Source organism: Dama dama, chromosome 28, assembly GCF_033118175.1.
Source record: "Dama dama isolate Ldn47 chromosome 28, ASM3311817v1, whole genome shotgun sequence".
Lineage (NCBI taxonomy): Eukaryota > Metazoa > Chordata > Mammalia > Artiodactyla > Cervidae > Dama > Dama dama.
Window position 1 is genome coordinate 58,752,587 of NC_083708.1, and position 17,953 is coordinate 58,770,539.

Sequence of the window (17,953 nt, forward strand, 5' to 3'; positions counted from 1 at the left end):
TCATCACTGTAAGTAACCATATAGTTTGAGTTTCACTTTGTCAGATTGCTTTTAAACTATGGATAAAACTGTTAATAAATGCAAATTTTGTAGGTACTTTATAAGCAACACTGGTAGGTAGTTTATAAACAATATTATATGTACTCTATTGGCGCTACTGTTAAAGAACCCTCCTGCCAATGCAGGAGACGCAAGACGTGGAGAGGAGACAGAGGAGCCTGGAGGGCTACGGTCCGTGGAGCAGCAAGAGTCGGACGTGGCTTAGCAACTAAAAAGCAACGTGTGCTCTGAGAAGAGAAGAGAGCACAGTGTTCTGGGTCATTTTAGTTGCGGCAGCAGCTCCTCAGAAGGACCCAGCTGCCCTTTCTCCTCAGTGTCTTCACTTTAGGCTGCCATACATGCCTTTTGAGCGCCTCTCTAATGGATGACAAATGTTGCAACTTGACCTGTTAGTAAGTGCTTATGAAGCAGCTAAGTTCCCCAGTGACTGTGCACCTTGAGATTGTAGTTTCATTTGTGTCATGCACACGTGCAGAGTTGTTTCGCTTTATTTTAAGCATCCTTGTTTTTACCTTACTAAGTTTATTTTACCTTATGAAATAGTTGAAATGTGCTTGCTATTTTCAGGTGTTGTAGTAGAATTCTATTTTAAAACAGTACTAGTTGAAAGTTTTTTTAGTTTTCCAGTTAGCTGCTTGTAACCATTTAAATTACAGAATCATATTAATAGGTCCTTCTTACCTGCCATCTGGCAGGAAATCTTATCAGTGCTATTGTTCATATATAGTAATAAATATTGGCAGTTAGTATAATAGCCATATTCTTTGCAGCAGTTTCTAGATTCCTTATATATAATAGATATATTCACAGTGTCTTTTCCTTCTCATTAGCTCTGTGTTTTTTCTGATGGTAGAGATTGTTATAAGCACTGAAACTTGTAATATAAAATGTAAAGACAACTTCACTTTCTTGTAAAATTAATCTGATTTCAGAGAGGCAATCCGTTGCTTTTCCTCATTGAATCACCCAAAGCATACTTACTGTTCATCTCCCTCCCTGTTAAAAGGGCATCTCCCTGCATTTATGACATACTCGGTGTTCATATCGATTCCAAGACTTGCCTCGTGCTACTTCCCTGCCACTGCTGCCTTGTTCTTTTTAATTAAGGAAAAAAGTCACAAGAAAAACTTTTATGCTTTTGGAGACAAGGAACATTAGCAGATTAAATCTCTCTTGGCCATTTAACTGCAGTCCTTCTGTTGTTGGTATCTCTTAGGTTGTTCTCTTGACTCCTCCTTCCTCCTCTGCTCTCCATTTTTCCCATTCTTATCCCAGTAATTGAGTATCAGATCACCCTCCTGATGCAGAAATTCTAGTCTCAGAAAGAGGCTATTTTAAAATTAAAATTGTTAGGAATAACACGTGATAGAAAGTGAAAAGGAGGCTGAACTTGTGAGTTCTATAATATTAATATAACAGAACTTCAGGAAATAAAGTGAAATATTTGTTTGATCTCAGAAATAAATTACCCTGGGCCCTACTACTCATAATCAGAGCATTTATAGGACTGTGTTTGTTGACAGTTATGCCACAGGTGCTTTCAGATGTTTTAGGTTCTAGTAAGGATGTAATCCAGCAACATTTAAAAATTTTGCATGAGTATCTCAGGTTTCTTTTTCTAAAATGAGACTGAAGAAGAATTTTCAAAACCTGTTAAGCTTCTTCCTTATTTTTGTTATGCCTCATCTGTCATCTCATTTGTGGAAATCCTATTCTAAGTTCCCCCAAACGATGCAATCTTATCTTATTTAGATCGTACTAGAACTTCAGCTGTCAGTTTTGGTTGTGCATATCAAAATATTTTATGGCAGAGTCATCTACATATAAATTTGCTTCATATTCATTTATTTAAAAATCTGCATTATATTTCTCAGTATTTTTTTTAAGTAACTTAATTAAAGTGGTTAGTTCTTCCCTAAGGACATACGGGTTGTTCTTTGTTTGTTTTGGTTTTTTCTTCTGTTTAGTTTTTTTTCCCACTTAGCAAGCAACCACTGATCATGCACCCTGTGTCAGAGCACCGTACTGGTGGTCTGGGATTATAGTATAAAACGTTGTATGACGGCACTTCATGGCATTTGATGAGAGTCTTAAAATATGAAAACTCTTATGAGTGGTTCCAGTGTTGGGTCTTAGGTTGACGGCATGCACCTAAAGGAAGTCCCTGAAAACCAGTGTGTGAGTTTACACTTAATCTGCAAGCCTCTGCTTTCAGGGTTTAAAAGTCCTCAGTAGTCAGGAGGTCACTGCCCTGCATAGTTCCATGGGCCTGTTAGAGAACTTGCCAGTTTATCTCAGTTTATTATAGTTTGAATATTTCAAACCTGCTGCCTCTTTTGAAGAGTAAGAGTTCCCAAGGCAGGGATCATCTCTATGTCTCTGATATCTGGCCTAGAGTCTGCAATATACCATAAGTAAATGATATATAATAAAGGGTTCAGCTTCATAAAGAGAAGGAAGATGGGGAAGAGCCAAGATTGAATCGAGGGTTGACCTGATTTTCCTCCCTTGTTGACTTTTCTTTTTTACCCTTTGTTTCTCTGCTTAAAGAAGTAAACCACGTCGACTGAGGAGGAGGTGCTCCACACATCTGAAGAGGTTGGCTAGTGCTTTGCAAACCCCAAACTGATTCTATCCCTCAGCATTGATCGTGTTGTGGGGAATTAATTATCCTTAACCAAACTTCTTAATTATTAAAGAACAGTGCCCGTACAGTGTGAGAATTAAGAACAAAGAGCCAGAGGAAAAGCAGTGTGATTCCCAGTTTGACCTTTTACAAGTTGTGTGCTCTTAGGCAAATTAGAAATTTCTATTAGCTTTCGCATCTATTAAATGGGGATAATAATGGTACCTAACTCATGGGATTCTTTGATAAAATTAAATGACAAATCTAAATTCCTAACACTAAAAGAGTATTCAAATTTAAATTCACACCAGAGAGAAGACCATGTAATGTAAAATTAAGCTTAGCAAAGTGCCTTGTACAATGAGGTTCTCACTAAGTAACAACTATAATTATTATAGTTTTTGTGACTTTGTAACTATCAGTACTAATTTATAGTAATACACTTGACCCTTGAACAAGACAGGTTTGAACTGCTCAGATCCACTTATATGTGTTTTTATTTTTTCTTTTTTTAAGAGGAAATACTACAGTCCAACAGGATCCATGATAGTTTGAGTCTGTGGATGAGGAACTCTGTGCAGGGAGGGTAGACTGTGAGTTATATTCAGCTTTCTTACTTTGCTGATAGTCGGTGCCCCTAATCTGTCTTGTTCAAGGGTCAACTGTATATCATTACATGTAGATGTGTATGTACACATGTGCAGTATAAATACATATACATACATATGTGTGTGCCCAGTTGTGTTCAATTCTTTGTGACCCCATGGATTGTAGCCCACCAGGCTACTCTGTCCATGGGATTCTCCAGGCAGGAATACTGGAGTGTCCATGGGATTCTCCAGGCAGGAATACTGGAGTGGGTTGCCATTTCCTCCTCCAGCAGATCTTCCAAACCCAAAGATCGAACCCGTTTCTCCTGAATTGCAGGCAGATTCTTCACCACTGAGCCACCAAGGAAGCCCATATATATACATACTGAGGTCTCTGTTCACAGCTTCATTTCTAACTACTCAGATACTTATTCAGTCCTCAGAAGAGATTCTTTTGTGATTGTGTGATCAAAGAAAAAGTTAGGTTATCTTGAAGGATATTTCATTCAGAGCTTAGGAAATTCAGTCTCTTCCACATTAGTATATGCCTTTCTAGCACCCAGATAGTTTATCTCTGCTAATTGTGTCAGCCAGTCTCTATCGTCCTTCTGACTATCTGCCTCTTTCTTTTTCTCCCTCTTTTCTTACATGTAGACAGACATGTGTGGATCATATACATTCTGACAGATTATTTCATCCAAGTCAATTCATTTTTTCTTCTTTTTAAAACATGCTGTATTTTGAAAATATACCTTGGGTCATTTAATGTATTCCACTGATTTAGGTTAGATTGTGTGAATATTCAATACATAAATTATTTCATTTAATCCTCAAAACATTTCTGTGAAGTTAAGTCATCACCATTTGCCCAACAAAATACTGAGCCTACAAAGGAGTTAAATGAGTTGCCTGAAGTTGTATGGGTAATAAGCACCAAAGTTGGGAATCAGACATACAGGGTAATTTGTCAGCCACCCTTTCCACAGCATTATAACACTCTGAACAAACAGGACCTAGAAATCTTCATCTATGAGTCATCTGTCTCAGGATAAATTACTTCCACAAATGTTATCCATTATATAGTGATTTTTAGTTGACTCAACTTCAGAATGGCCATTCCTGCCCTTGTAACCCTCCTTGTTAATTGGCAGAGTGGGAGAAAATAGAAGATTACAGATCTTTGAGAAGAAAATAATAAGTGTTGAAGTTGGGAAGGTATTAAGTCAATGGAGGGCTGGACAGCTTAAGCAAGGGGATGAGAAGGAAGGCTAAGAATGTCTGTACAGAAATACAGATGAATTGGAAAATAGATAAACTGGTACCTCAAGCCTGAGGCTTCTCCACTCAATGAAAAATGAAAGTGTTTTTTGGAATGAGAGGAGAAAGGGATGATCTGAGGAGATTTAAAGATGGAAGGAGGTCTGGAGCAATATCTTTGGGAATCATGAAGAGAAAAATGTTTGAAGTTGTTGATAGACTTGTATTTTAGGAATGGTATTGTGGGACTTCCTAAAATTGTTATAAAATGTGCATAACATGAAACCTACCTCTGTAACCATTTTTTAAGTCCTCAAACCAGTGATCTTAAGTACCCAGTGCTGTACCACCATCGCCACTGTCGGTTTCCAGAACCGTGTGACCGTTCTAAACAGAGACTCTGTACCCAGTAAACAGTGGCTGTTCCTTTCTCACCTTGGTCTTAGTAACTGCTGTTCTCCTTTCTGTCTTTAGGAATTTGGCTGTGCTGTGCACCTCATGTAAGCGAAATATACAACATTTGTCCTTTTGTGACTGGCTTCTTTGACTTAGCGTAATGTTTTCAGACTTCTATCTTGTTTTTGGGGAATAATCAAATTGACTTCACTGTAAAGGCATGAGGGTCTTTCAGTCATTTATAAAATATGGTCCAAGGCAGCTGGGTAACATTTAGTATCATGCTTTATAAGCATTGCCAACACTGTCCAGTGATGTCTTACTTAGGAATATCTCGTAATTTCCTATTCTCAGCCCAGCATATGATATTCTGGAACTTCACCTTATATATACTTAGACTAGATTATGGTTGTTACATTACTGAAGTTAAACTATCTCACACGTTATGTTGACCTTTGTTAGTTGATCAAGGTGTATATCAAGGATAAATATTGATTTATAAGCAAATAATTGATGTGCAGTATAGTATTCTGGTCACTTTTAAATTTGAAGTCATTAAAAATAGTTCATTAGTTATCAATGTGTTTTGAACAGATATCAAAATAAAGGTTAAAGTGAATTGTTACAGTTTAAACTCTTTTCCATGAGCTATTCAGCTAGGTAAAAAGTTCCTTCAAGGGCTTGATAAACTAAGCCAGTCAGAAGTTACTCTGTTTGAACAAAAGAATACACTGAATTAAGGCAGGAGCTGTCCGTTAACTCAAAATAGGCAGTTTCAGAGTTGCGGGTCGCTCTTCGGCCTGAGTAGACCAAGACAATGCGACGTGGGTTGGGTGGACGGCTGGGGTGTTGGACTGGAGAGGAAACAGTAAATTGGGAAGAGGACGGACGGGACAGCCTGGGTGCTTGAACCAGCGTAGGGAGGGTTGACAACTGCAAGACCCGAACAGCGTCATCCTTTATACCAGAAAGCTGGCGGGCACTATGGGGAAAAAACAAAACAAGAAGAAAGTGGAGGCGGTGCTAGAAGAAGAGGAGGAAGAGTAGGTGGTGGAGAAAGTCCTAGACCGCCGAGTGGCGAAGGGCAAAGTGGAGTACCTGCTGAAGTGGAAGGGGTTCTCAGATGAGGATAACACATGGGAACCAGAAGAGAACCTGGATTGCCCTGACCTCATCGCTGAGTTTCTGCAGTCACAGAAAACAGCACACGAGACAGATAAATCAGAGGGAGGCAAGCGCAAAGCTGATTCTGATTCGGAAGATAAGGGGGAGGAGAGCAAACCAAGGAGGAAGAAAGAGGAGTCAGAAAAGCCGCGAGGCTTTGCCCGGGGTTTGGAACCAGAGCGGAGTATTGGAGCTGCGGACTCCAGTGGAGAACTCATGTTCCTAATGAAATGGAAGAGCTCTGATGAGGCTGACCTGGTCCCTGCCGAGGAAGCCAATATCAAGTGCCCACAGGTTGTCATATCCTTCTATGAGGAAAGGCTGACGTGGCATTCTTACCCCTCAGAGGATGATGACAAAAAAGATGACAAGAATTCACTTTCTTGAATACCAGCCCCTGTCACATCTGACTGTGGGTTTCAAGTGGGGAAAGGAGGAGTTCTACTCATCTTGACACCATAAAGGTGGCTTGAGAAGACGTCCTTTGGAGAGCCAGTATAGTTTCTGTGCCCTGCAGCAGCCCAAGGGCTTTAAAGCCATTCCGTGCTGTATAGTTTGCACACCCATCCCCGTGGAGGGGAAGGAGGGTCAGTGTTTCAAGGCACCCAGTCTGAACTTTGCTTAAAAAAAAAAAAAGCAAAGGGCCTTCTATGAAGGACAAAACGCAGAATGGGATGTGGGAGAGCTAGAGATACTGTAAATCTTCAAAGAGCATCTCCACAACCCACACAGCCTTCTTCCCGATAGTGTTAACTCTGCATTTTTATAGCGTAGCATGTGTGTAGTTTTTGGCTATTACTGGTGTATTATTTGGGGTGGGTGGGGTGGGGCGGGAAAGAAGGGAGATGGGTTAGGATCATTTTTGTTAAAATATGGGGAAATGGTGAAACAAAAGAAAGAACAACTAATGATGATTGGGTTCTGTGTCCAGAATATTGTATCCTTTCAAAAAATGTCATTGGCAACCTAAATGAGGACTGTGAGAGACTGTTTAAAAGCTATGAATGCCTGAAACTTAGAAGTCAAGGTATTCCCCGCCTGAGCTTAATGCTGTTCCCAGCAAAGGACTAAGAAGCTACCAAAGCTGCCATTTGGGGGATGGAAACTGGTTGAGGAGGAAAAGTCTTATTGGAGTGTATTCACAGGCAGATCATTCTGTCTTAGAGGTGCTACTTATGAAACTGACAAGAAGGCCCTTTTTTTTCCTATTGTGAAGTTACCAATATCAGCTTCTCCCATCCAAGCCACTGGTGAAGTATTTAGGGAAGGGCAGAGAGTGGTATAGGAGGTGGGTGAGTAGGGAAGGACAAGGGCTGGTGCTCATAGGGTGGAAAACTCTTGGAGCCTCTTTTTTGAACTTTGAAACCATTGGTGGCAGGGTTCAGTCACTGACAGCACAAGTTCAAGAGTTGAATGATTTCAAAAGCCCTGGTCTCAGGAGAAGATTTAATTTTCATACTGGGGCAGTGGTTCACTTTAAAACAAAACAAATTTTTTTATCCTAAGAATTAACTAAAATCCAAACCACTGTCTTGAGTCATGAGATCCATCAGTTGTTGACATCGTCTTGACCTGCATCTAGAACTCCATTGTAATTTTTAGGCGTGTGATAGGTTTTTGTGAAAACTTTTGTTTAAATGTAAACTTCATATCAACACTGTCAGTTTTTTGTCTTAATAAAACTATATAGATTTATAAAAAAAATAGGCAGTTTCATAAGTGGAGTCTTGAAAATGATAAAGAATTAATTACTTAATAAAGAAAGCTAATACTGCCTTAGCAAGGAAAAAATGCTAATTCATTATCTACCATAATTTATATTTTAAGAAAAGGGATGCATATGTAATATTTAGAAGAGTATTCAAGTTAAAGTTAATAGTAAAGAGAAAATCAGTATAATGTATATTCTGTCAGTGGAGACATATAGGCAGTTTGCGGTAGTTTTTACAGTTCATGTGTCAGTCAGCATTTTGTGGAGAGTTCTATGAAGCTGAAATTCAGATTTGCAGTAATTCTTTTCAATGTAGAATATAACAGTCTCAGTCATTCTGGGGTCTGTGATTTTAAAAAACGACATTTCTCTCTTTGATTGATCATAGCTATTATTGAAATAGCTGGTAATATGCGACATGGTGCTATAATTTAGACAGAAAAAAAATGGAATTGTGAATTATATCCACTCAGCTTAAATTTCTCTGTTTCTTGTCTCCACGGCGTCTTTTGTACTTTTCTGCAAAATTGGCCCCTTAGCATAATGTTCCTACTTTTTTCCAGGGAAAAAGGCTGATGGTCAAAGTCTTATGCAGAGTATTCAAGGGAAACTTGTACAACAAAAATTGAGGGAGAAAATAAGATTCAGAATTTCTAAATACAGGAAACAAAAGTTTTAGTCACTTATTTTTCTTTTAACAAATGTGCTTTACGTATATATCTTGGAGTCAATTTTCAAAAAGGTGAAAATTTATGGATATGGTGATGTTCACATAATTTCAGATGTTTAGATTTGAGATATATATAAATCGGAGAAGACAGTGGCACCCCACTCTGGTACTCTTGCCTGGAGAATCCCATGGATGAACGAGCCTGGCAGGCTTCAGTCCATGGGGTCGCTAAGAGTCGGACACAACTGAGCAACTTCACTTTCACTTTTCACTTTCATGCATTGGAAAAGGAGATGGCAACCCACTCCAGTGTTCTTGCCTGGAGAATCCCAGGGACGGGGGAGCCTGGTAGGCTGCTGTCTATGGGGTCGCACAGAGTCGGACGCGACTGAAGTGACTTAGCAGCAGCAGCAGCAGCACCTATATAAATCACTCTTCTCTCTCTTCTTTTGTAGGTAGAAGTAAACTATAGCATAATTCTTATGATCAGTAGATAATAAAGCATGTGGGGAACTATATGTGTTAAATTATTTCCCTGTTAAAATCCACTTTTCAGACTATTCTGCTTCCTGTTTGCACAGGCAGTTCTTCAAAAAACCAACTTGCCATTTAGAATGATCAGGGTGGATTGATTAAGAATTATTCATAGACTCAGTTTGCGATGTGGCCTGCAAACATTTTATAGAGTTTCTTTTTAAAATATATTTAGTAAAATTTAGAAGGTGAAGTTTGTACATTACTTTTTACAACTTTATTGAGGAGTAATTGATAAATGATAAACTGTACACAGTATAAGTGTGCAATTAGATTTTTGAGTGTGAAGTGACCACCCCTGGAATAAGATGATGGCATAGCCATCACCTGTCAGTTTCCTCCTGCCCTTTGTTAACCCCTTTCTCCTTCTCTCCTCCACCACTCCTTCCCTTTTCTAGCAACCACTGCTGTTGGAATTCATTCTCTAGAATCTTAAGTAACTGGAAACAGCCCGTGTGTCCCCTCTCCGCTGCTGCTTTTAACACTGGGCTCCTCCATATTGTTACGCGGATCAACAGTCAGTTTCCTTCTATTGCCGAGTAGCCTGTTGTCGTGCAGCTGTGTCACGATTTACAGGCTCTTCACCTGTGTGTGGACGGACACTTGAGAACTTTTCAGGCTTGGCCACTACGAATAAAGCCGCCGTGAGCCTCGGGTGCAGGCTTCTCGCAGACGCGTGCTTTCATTTGTCTTGACATGCAGTTGGTGGTTTTTCCTTTGGAGACTCAGATAGCGAGTGTGTTGGGCTTCATGGACACTGATCTGAAAGCTCCAGGTGGTCAGCTGGGGTGGTGGTAGGAACCGCTCGTTTGTTTCCTCTCTATGGGCGCCACTGACCTGTGCTACCTTTTGACCAATTTCTGAAAACCTTTGTACAACATTGTGTTTTTAGTTGCTTAGAGGGAGTAGGACCTAGTTCAGTTCTTATTACCCTTATCATTGGCTGGAAGTAGAAATTTTATCTATACATTTTTTAATGTACTTGTGTTTTCTTTTTAAGCAAATTTTAATGTCATTCTATTTAAAACCATTATACCATCATGCCCAGATATGTGAGTTCCCTGTTTTCATATTATATAGTTTCCATAGAATTTGTAGCTCTAGTACTAAGTAGGGGTCAGGAAATTCCCTGAAGTAGGAAATAGCAACCCACTTCAGTATTCTTGCCTGGAAGATTCCATGGACAGAGGAGCCTGGCTGGCTGCAGTGCATGTGGTCGCAAAGAGTTGGACACGACTGAGCAACTTCGCATGTATGCATGCACTAAGAAGGGGATAGAGGGACTTGTGGATTCCCTAGAAGCTCATCTCTTAAAACACTCATCTATTTATACAGGAACATTAAAATATGTTGATATACCAATTAGTACTGTACTCCTCATTTAGGAGCATTATTCTCTTACTGATTGCTTGTGTTGTTTTTTTTTCTTTGGGCTTTTTATATAAAGACCTTTTATAGTATTATAGTATACATTTAATACTATAAATATGTATATGTGTGTAATATATGTACATAAAAGTGTTTATGTATATATATTATGTTTTTAATATATATACGTAAAAGTGCATAAAACATAAATGTACAGCTTAATGAAATTTCATGTAACCAACACACATTTAACCGTTACTCAGAACAAGAAGGAAAATGTTGCCAGCACCCTAGATGCCTCCAGTATGCTATTTCTCATTCACAAGCTCCTCTTTCCCACCAAAGATGACCGTTGTCTGTACATCTGTGCTTTCTTGCTCTTTTTTTTATACTTTTATTACTTAGGTATCCAACTCCAAACACTGGGGTTTGGTTTTGCCTGATTTTGAAACTTACATAAATGCAACCCTATATTCTTTTATGTTTGGCTTCATGTCTCCTTACTATAACCTGTGACTACCTCACTTGTGCTTTTCATGCTCTTGACACTTTTTGAAGAATGTTAGTCAGTTATTATATAGAATGCCCCTGAGGTTGATCTTTTTGGGGGGATACTTTAGGGAAGAACATCGTGGAAGTGATAGAGTGACCTTCTAGGTGCACTGTGTTTTGGGGGGGCGAGCAGGTAAGGCTGTCGTGTTGGTTAGCTAGTTTTCTGAATTTCTGTACCCTGAAGTTACTGTGGGTGTATGTGTGTGTGTATATATATTGTAACTAAAAAGTGTTTTCTGGGGAAGAACTTTGAGACTAGGCAAGTGTCACGTTTCTCATCCTACCTTCATCTTCTAGTTTTAGTATCTTTCAGTGGTTTTTGCCTGCAGCAATAGTTATCATGAGATTTTCTTCAGTTTCATTTTGGCGAATATTTCAAACATGGTGAATTTCAGTTTCCCTCATTCTTTCTCAGTGCATTAATAGGGATGGAGATGTAAAGAACCACTGTCCCTTCTTCCTGATATACTTATTTATATTACTGAGGACTTAGGAATAATTCGCTCCATGGGTTGTAAGCCAGCACTCTGATCTGATTTTGCTGTTTTGGCTTTGGCTGTTGGGAACACCTTCAGTTCGGCTTCTATGAGTTTTTGATGCACGACCATCACTTTTCCGTACCTCCTGACTTCCCGCTACCACAAGATGTTCAGGCTCTTCTTATAATTTTCCTTCCTCAGTCCAGAAATCAACCTTTTCTCTAAAGAGCCAAATGTTTTTGTTTTAATTGGTGAAGACTGATGGTTGGAAACACAGATTGAGGTCCTCGGCAGGGTCGTTGCTGCTGGGTTTCATTACAGACCCTGTCAGTTCTCAGAGTTGGGAATGTATTGTATACTGACATGCACCTACACACACACTTCTATTTATATCTTTATCTATCTGTGAATTTATTAAAAGCCAAGAGTCCCAGTTGATACCTCTTGATTCTAATCCACTATCATTATGTTCACTCTAGCCTCTCCCCTTTTCTTATTTATAACTTTGCCCAGTGAGCACTCTGTATCTCCTTACCCATGGAATATTTGTCCCTTAAATTCTTATATACATATGATGTATTTTCATAATTACTAACCCATACCCCTGTGCAAAACAAATTTATGAACTCAAGGACTTATATTTATATACAGTTCTTTTAATTTGTAGACTTACAGAGTATGCCAAAATTCTCTTTTCTGAAGTTGCTCCCTTAATGTGGTATATTATTCATCTCTATATGCTTATGCATTATGTTGGTATTTATTTTCTGAATATCAATAGCTCAACAGCATTTCTTCGTATATACCTTTGCAAAATGATTCGGGTTTCTTTTGTTTACTTCAGCATCTTATTTATCCTTCCCCAGTCTTATTTATTATTTCTGTTATTTGTGTCAGTGTATGTTTCACAAAGATCATGTTCAGGTAATTTATTTCTAACAGCACACAGATCTTTATTTAAACGTGGTTCAGTTCAGTTCAGTTCAGTCGCTCAGTCGTGTCTGACTCTTTGTGACCACATGAATCGCAGCACGCCAGGCCTCCCTGTTCATCACCAACTCCCGGAGTTTACTCAAACTCATGCCCATCGAGTCCAGCCATCTCATCCTCTGTCGTCCCCTTCTCCTCCTGCCCACCCCCCCCCCCCCCCCAATCCCTCCCAGCATCAGGGTCTTTTCCAATGAGTCAACTCTTTGCATGAGGTGGCCAAAGTATTGGAGTTTCAGTTTCAGCATCAGTCCTTCCAATGAATATTCGGGACTGATCTCCTTTAGGGTGGACTGGCTGGATCTCCTTGCAGTCCAAGGGACTCTCAAGAGTCTTCTCCAACACCACAGTTCAAAAGCATCAATTCTTTGGCGCTCAGCTTTCTTCACAGTCCAACTCTCACATTTAAACGTGGTGGTGGTGGTGATTTGTTTTTTCATGAAGCACTAACTCTTATACAAGGATTTAGAAAGCAAACCAGAAGAGAAAAGTGTAGGCTACAGAAAAGTCTGTAAGGGTAATAATAAACTCATTCATTTGCTCATTCATGTTTTATCTTGTGCCTAATGGCATATGCTGCTTTTACTTACATTCTATTACAAGTCTCAAAGAATAATGTAGGCCTTCTCCATTAACGTACATTTTCTCAAACTCAGAAGGGCCCTATTGATCCTATTCTAAGTGCACTGGCTTTCTCTTTTTTCCTAGTACTAAATGTATTGGAGATAGTCTGCTCTTTGGGGAACTTGCTTTTTGGCTTAGAAGTGGGATTTTATTTAAGTCAGTCATTATTCAAGGTGCTGTAAGTTTTTTCAAAGTATTTTATTGCAGCTGAAAAGTGTATCCGTTAGTGGGTAATGTAATTAGGGCTTGTAGACAGAACAGTTAATTTTGAGTTATTTAGCTTATTTTTAGACAGATCCCCTTTGCCTTTTTTTAAACTTTTAATTTGAAATAATTATAGACTCAATTTCCTTTCAAAGCAGTTTTTTCTAAGCCTGATATATCATCACTGAATGATGATGAATGAGGTTCTTTTAAATGATGTTCTTTCTATTACCTGCCAAGTTTTATTTTTCCTTTATGTGAGAAAATTTCCTGGAAATAATTTTGCAGCTTTCTTTCCAGAATAGATATTAGTTAATATTTGTATTTGGGATATTGAAGCAAAATGAACATCAGTCTTGCCTATCTTTATTTTTTTCAAAAGCTCTAATAGATTTTCTTTTTCCCAATAATGCCTTCTGATTCCAAAAATTTCTTTGCTAGCCATGTTGTAGAAGCATTTGGTTATAAGCAAATATTTTGGGAGTTATTAGCATTTGTATAAAGATTATGTTAATATTCACCTAACAGAAGTTGCAAAACAATTACCTGGTACTAAATGAGTCACGGTTTTTACTTTAACACATACTTTTTAACATATACATATAAGTGCATCTATCAATGGTGAATTAATGCCTTTACTCTGGGATTTAAAATGTGATTGCTATATAACATATGAGTACCCTGTCATAATGAAATGGTGCCTATTATTTCACAATAATTATGCATACAATCTGGCAAAATAATTTTTTGAAAGGTAAAAGCATTTTAATAAATGTTCCATCTTACAAGTTGGAATTTTTGTTCTCAGAGTATTAATTATTTTACACATAGCAAACCTTTAAATTATGGTACATATTAAAACCCACTCAAATGAAGGTGGTAGTATAATTTATGGTAAGGAATAATATGTACATGAATGAGAAAGAACAAGATTTGAAAAGCAAAATATATATATGCTTTGTAACTAACATATTTAAGATATTTCTTGTGTAGAAGGTAGTTATTAGATAGGCAAGTTGGAGCAAGAGGGGGACACTAAATTGTATATTGGCACGCTTCCTGAAATGCATATGCATAGTAATTAGAGACATTGATTTTTAAATGTCAGCCAGCTTTTATTCTCTTCCTTTTCTAGCATCTATTTGTATGAAGTGACTATTCTTACTTCTAAAAGGAGTTTACCAAGCTTTTTGTGAACATTTGTTATACAGAAAATAAATTACCACTGCTATATATAACTAACATTAAATTTGTGATACTAGCAACTTGTGAGTGATTTAAAGTTTTGTTGATTTGATTAATTTCTTATTTGTCAAATGATGGTGAAGAAATTCTCCATTTCCCAGTTGAGACACTTGGGGACATTTCTCATGCTTTCTACTTGCATCCAGGAAACAAATATGCCTTTAGTCATTTATAACCTTCAACAACATGTTAAAATGTGTTACTATAAGATTCACATTCCACACTTAAGTAGCTTTTTGCTAAACTGGTTTAATTTATTATTGTGTTTATCTGCTATTAGCATTCTTAAATGTCAGCCCTCTCCAGTATTCTTACCTGGAGAATCCCATGGACAGAAGAGCCTGGCGAGCCCTAGTCCATGGGGTCACAAAGAGTTGGACACAACTAGGCGGCTAACATTTAGTGGCCTTTAATACTTTATAGGCTTTTAAAGAATGTAGGGAACAGAGGATGTTCCTGAGAGATAGAATATTTGTTTACCTCATTCATAAAATCAAAGATGCTTTAAAAGTGTGCTGTTAGTCTTACTAGACCAAGTCAATGGAAAGTTAATGTAGGGGTGGAAAATTTTTCCCTTCTCTTCTAGGTTCTTTGAACCTAGATCCTGGGTCGGCAGGATCCCCTGGAGGAGGGCATGGCAACCCACTCCAGTGTCCTTGCCTGAAGAATCCCCATGGACAGAGGAGCCTGACAGGCTACAGTCCACAGGGTCGCAAAGAGTTGGACACAACTGAGCGACTCAGCACAGCACTAGCTTCTTTGGTCTAATAAGTAAATTGACAGAAGATGAATTAGCAGGAGAAAACATATTTAAGTTGGTACATACAGGATCCCCTATGATAAGAGACTCAAGAGCAAGTTGGACAGTTGAAGCTTATGTGCCATCCTATGCTAAGGAGTGGGAGTAGGGCCTGGGCCTTCAAAGGGGAGGAGAGTGACTCATAAGATAATAAGACCAAATGTGTGGTATTTAGAGGTTTGCCCTGCCATGCAGATAGGACTTTCAGATAACATTATGGTAATAGCTGTTTTTCTGGGCCAGGCCCCCCATCTAAATTCTTTTACGTAGTTAAGGGAGAGGTAAAAGTTCTTCCTGAGTCTGCTGGATCTTGATTGCTGTCAGCTGAAAATAACCCACACGTCAAGTGGCATATTTTAGGCCGGCATGTTCTCCCCTTCAGTAATAACAACTACTCACACTGTCACCTGGTGATGATGATTATAAGCACCATGGAGTAGTTACTTTAATTATGTGCTTATCGTACCCTGCCCAGAGAAGGCCATGGCACCCCACTCCAGGACTCTCGCCTGGAAAATCCCATGGACGGGGGAGCCTGGTGGGCTGCAGTCCATGGGGTCGCTAAGAGTTGGACACAACTGAGCAACTTCACTTTCACTTTTCACTTTCATGCATTGGAGAAGGCAATGGCAACCCACTCCAGTGTTCTTGCCTTAGAATCCCAGGGACGGGGGAGCCCGGTGGGCTGCCGTCTCTGGGGTCTCACAGAGTCGGACACGACTGAAGCGACGTAGCAGCAGCAGCAGCATACCCTGCATGACTACATGCTCCATGAGTGTAGTTCCTTTTTTTTAATGTTTATTTATTTTTTATATCTTGGCTCTTCTGGGTCTTAATTGCTGCACAGGGTTTTCTCCTCTAGTTGCAGTGAACAGGGACTGCTCTCTGCTTGCAGTACCTGGCCTTCTCTTTGTGGTGGCTTCTCTTGTTCAGAACACAGGCTCTAGGGCACATGCGTTTCAGCAGTTGCAGCTCGCAGGCTCTAGAGTGTAGGCTCAATAATTGTGATACACAGGCTTAGTCGCCTTACAGCATGTGGGATCTTCCTGGATCAGGGATCAAACTTCCGTGTCCTGCATGGACAGGTGGATTCTTGGCCATTGAGCTGCTAGGGCAGCCCTGACACAGCGTGGTCCTAAAGACGGCACTTCCTCACTCACAGTGTCTCACGTGGTCAAGGATGGTGTGTGCATGCACAGTTACTGCAGCCGTGGCTGACTCTCTGTGACCCCGGGGACTGCAGCCCACCAGGCTCCTCTGTCCATGGGAATCTCCAGGCAAGAACACTGGAGTGGGTTGCCATGCCCTCCTCCAGGGGATCCTCCCCACTCAGGGATCTTCCCCGCATCTCCTACATTGCAGGCAGATTCTTTTCTGCTGAGCCACCAGGGAAGCCCCTAGAAGTCAAGAATGATAGACCTCTTTAAATAGGAAGGAAGGATGCAGGAAAGGTAGCCAGTTTATCCCCATCCTCTAGATGGTTTTTCACTTCTGTGTGCACTTACTGTTTGTACAAAAAAATAAATATTGCTTATGAAATAAAGATGAAGTCTGACATTCTTCATGGCCCATTTTAAGCTTTCTTTGGGTTGTTATCTCCAACTAACTTATCCCTTACTTGAGCCATACTTGTTTCCTTTTTGTCTCAAATCTTCTGCATTCTCAGGATTTAGTTTATAAAATTTTCCCTTTGCTTTACCCACCCATCAGAGTTAAGCCTTAATTCCACCTATTCAGGCTTCTCCAGCTCCCTCCATAGCAAGTACCTCTCACTCCACTACTTTGCAATGATAAATACCTCTGTAATAGTATTTATCAGACTACTTTTTGTTGTAGTTAATTGTTTGTGTGTCTGGTTTTCCTGTTAGATTTTGGGAGTGAGCTATTTAGGTTTGTATTAATATTGTCTCCATAGTGCATGGTATATAAACACAGAGAGTGTTTCTTGAATTGAACTCATAGATTTTTTAAAATCTATGCATTGCTTAATTCTCTTCTATGGAGTGATTTTGCTAGAATTACTAATTTGTTGGATTGTTTTACATTTAAGTTGCCATTTTCAATGTTTATCCACCATTTTCTTTTTCTTTTTTTTTTTTTTTATTAGTTGGAGGCTAATTACTTCACAACATTTCAGTGGGTTTTCTCATACATTGATATGAATCAGCCATAGATTTACACGTATTCCCCATCCCGATCCCCCCTCCCACCTCCCTCTCCACCCGATTCCTCTGGGTCTTCCCAGTGCACCAGGCCGGAGCACTTGTCTCATGCATCCCACCTGGGCTGGTGATCTGTTTCACCATAGATAATATACATGCTGTTCTTTCAAAACATCCCACCCTCAACTTCTCCCACAGAGTTCAAAAGTCTGTTCTGTATTTCTGTGTCTCTTTTTCTGTTTTGCATACCATCTTTCTAAATTCCATATATATGTGTTAGTATGCTGTAATGTTCTTTATCTTTCTGGCTTACTTCACTCTGTATAAGGGGCTCCAGTTTCATCCATCTCATTAGGACTGATTCAAATGAATTCTTTTTAATGGCTGAGTAATATTCCATGGTGTATATGTACCACAGCTTCCTCATCCATTCGTCTGCTGATGGGCATCTAGGTTGCTTCCATGTCCTGGCTATTATAAACAGTGCTGCGATGAACATTGGTGTGCACGTGTCTCTTCCAGATC

General features: G+C 39.4%; 1 protein-coding gene and 1 pseudogene across 1 annotated transcript in view; both read left to right on the forward strand.

Moving 5' to 3' along the window:
- Positions 1 to 17,953, forward strand: part of RNGTT (RNA guanylyltransferase and 5'-phosphatase) — a 222,066-nt gene that overhangs the window by 156,181 nt on the left and 47,932 nt on the right. The window lies entirely within an intron of this gene.
- On the forward strand, positions 5,892 to 6,480 carry LOC133048141 (chromobox protein homolog 1-like; annotated as a pseudogene).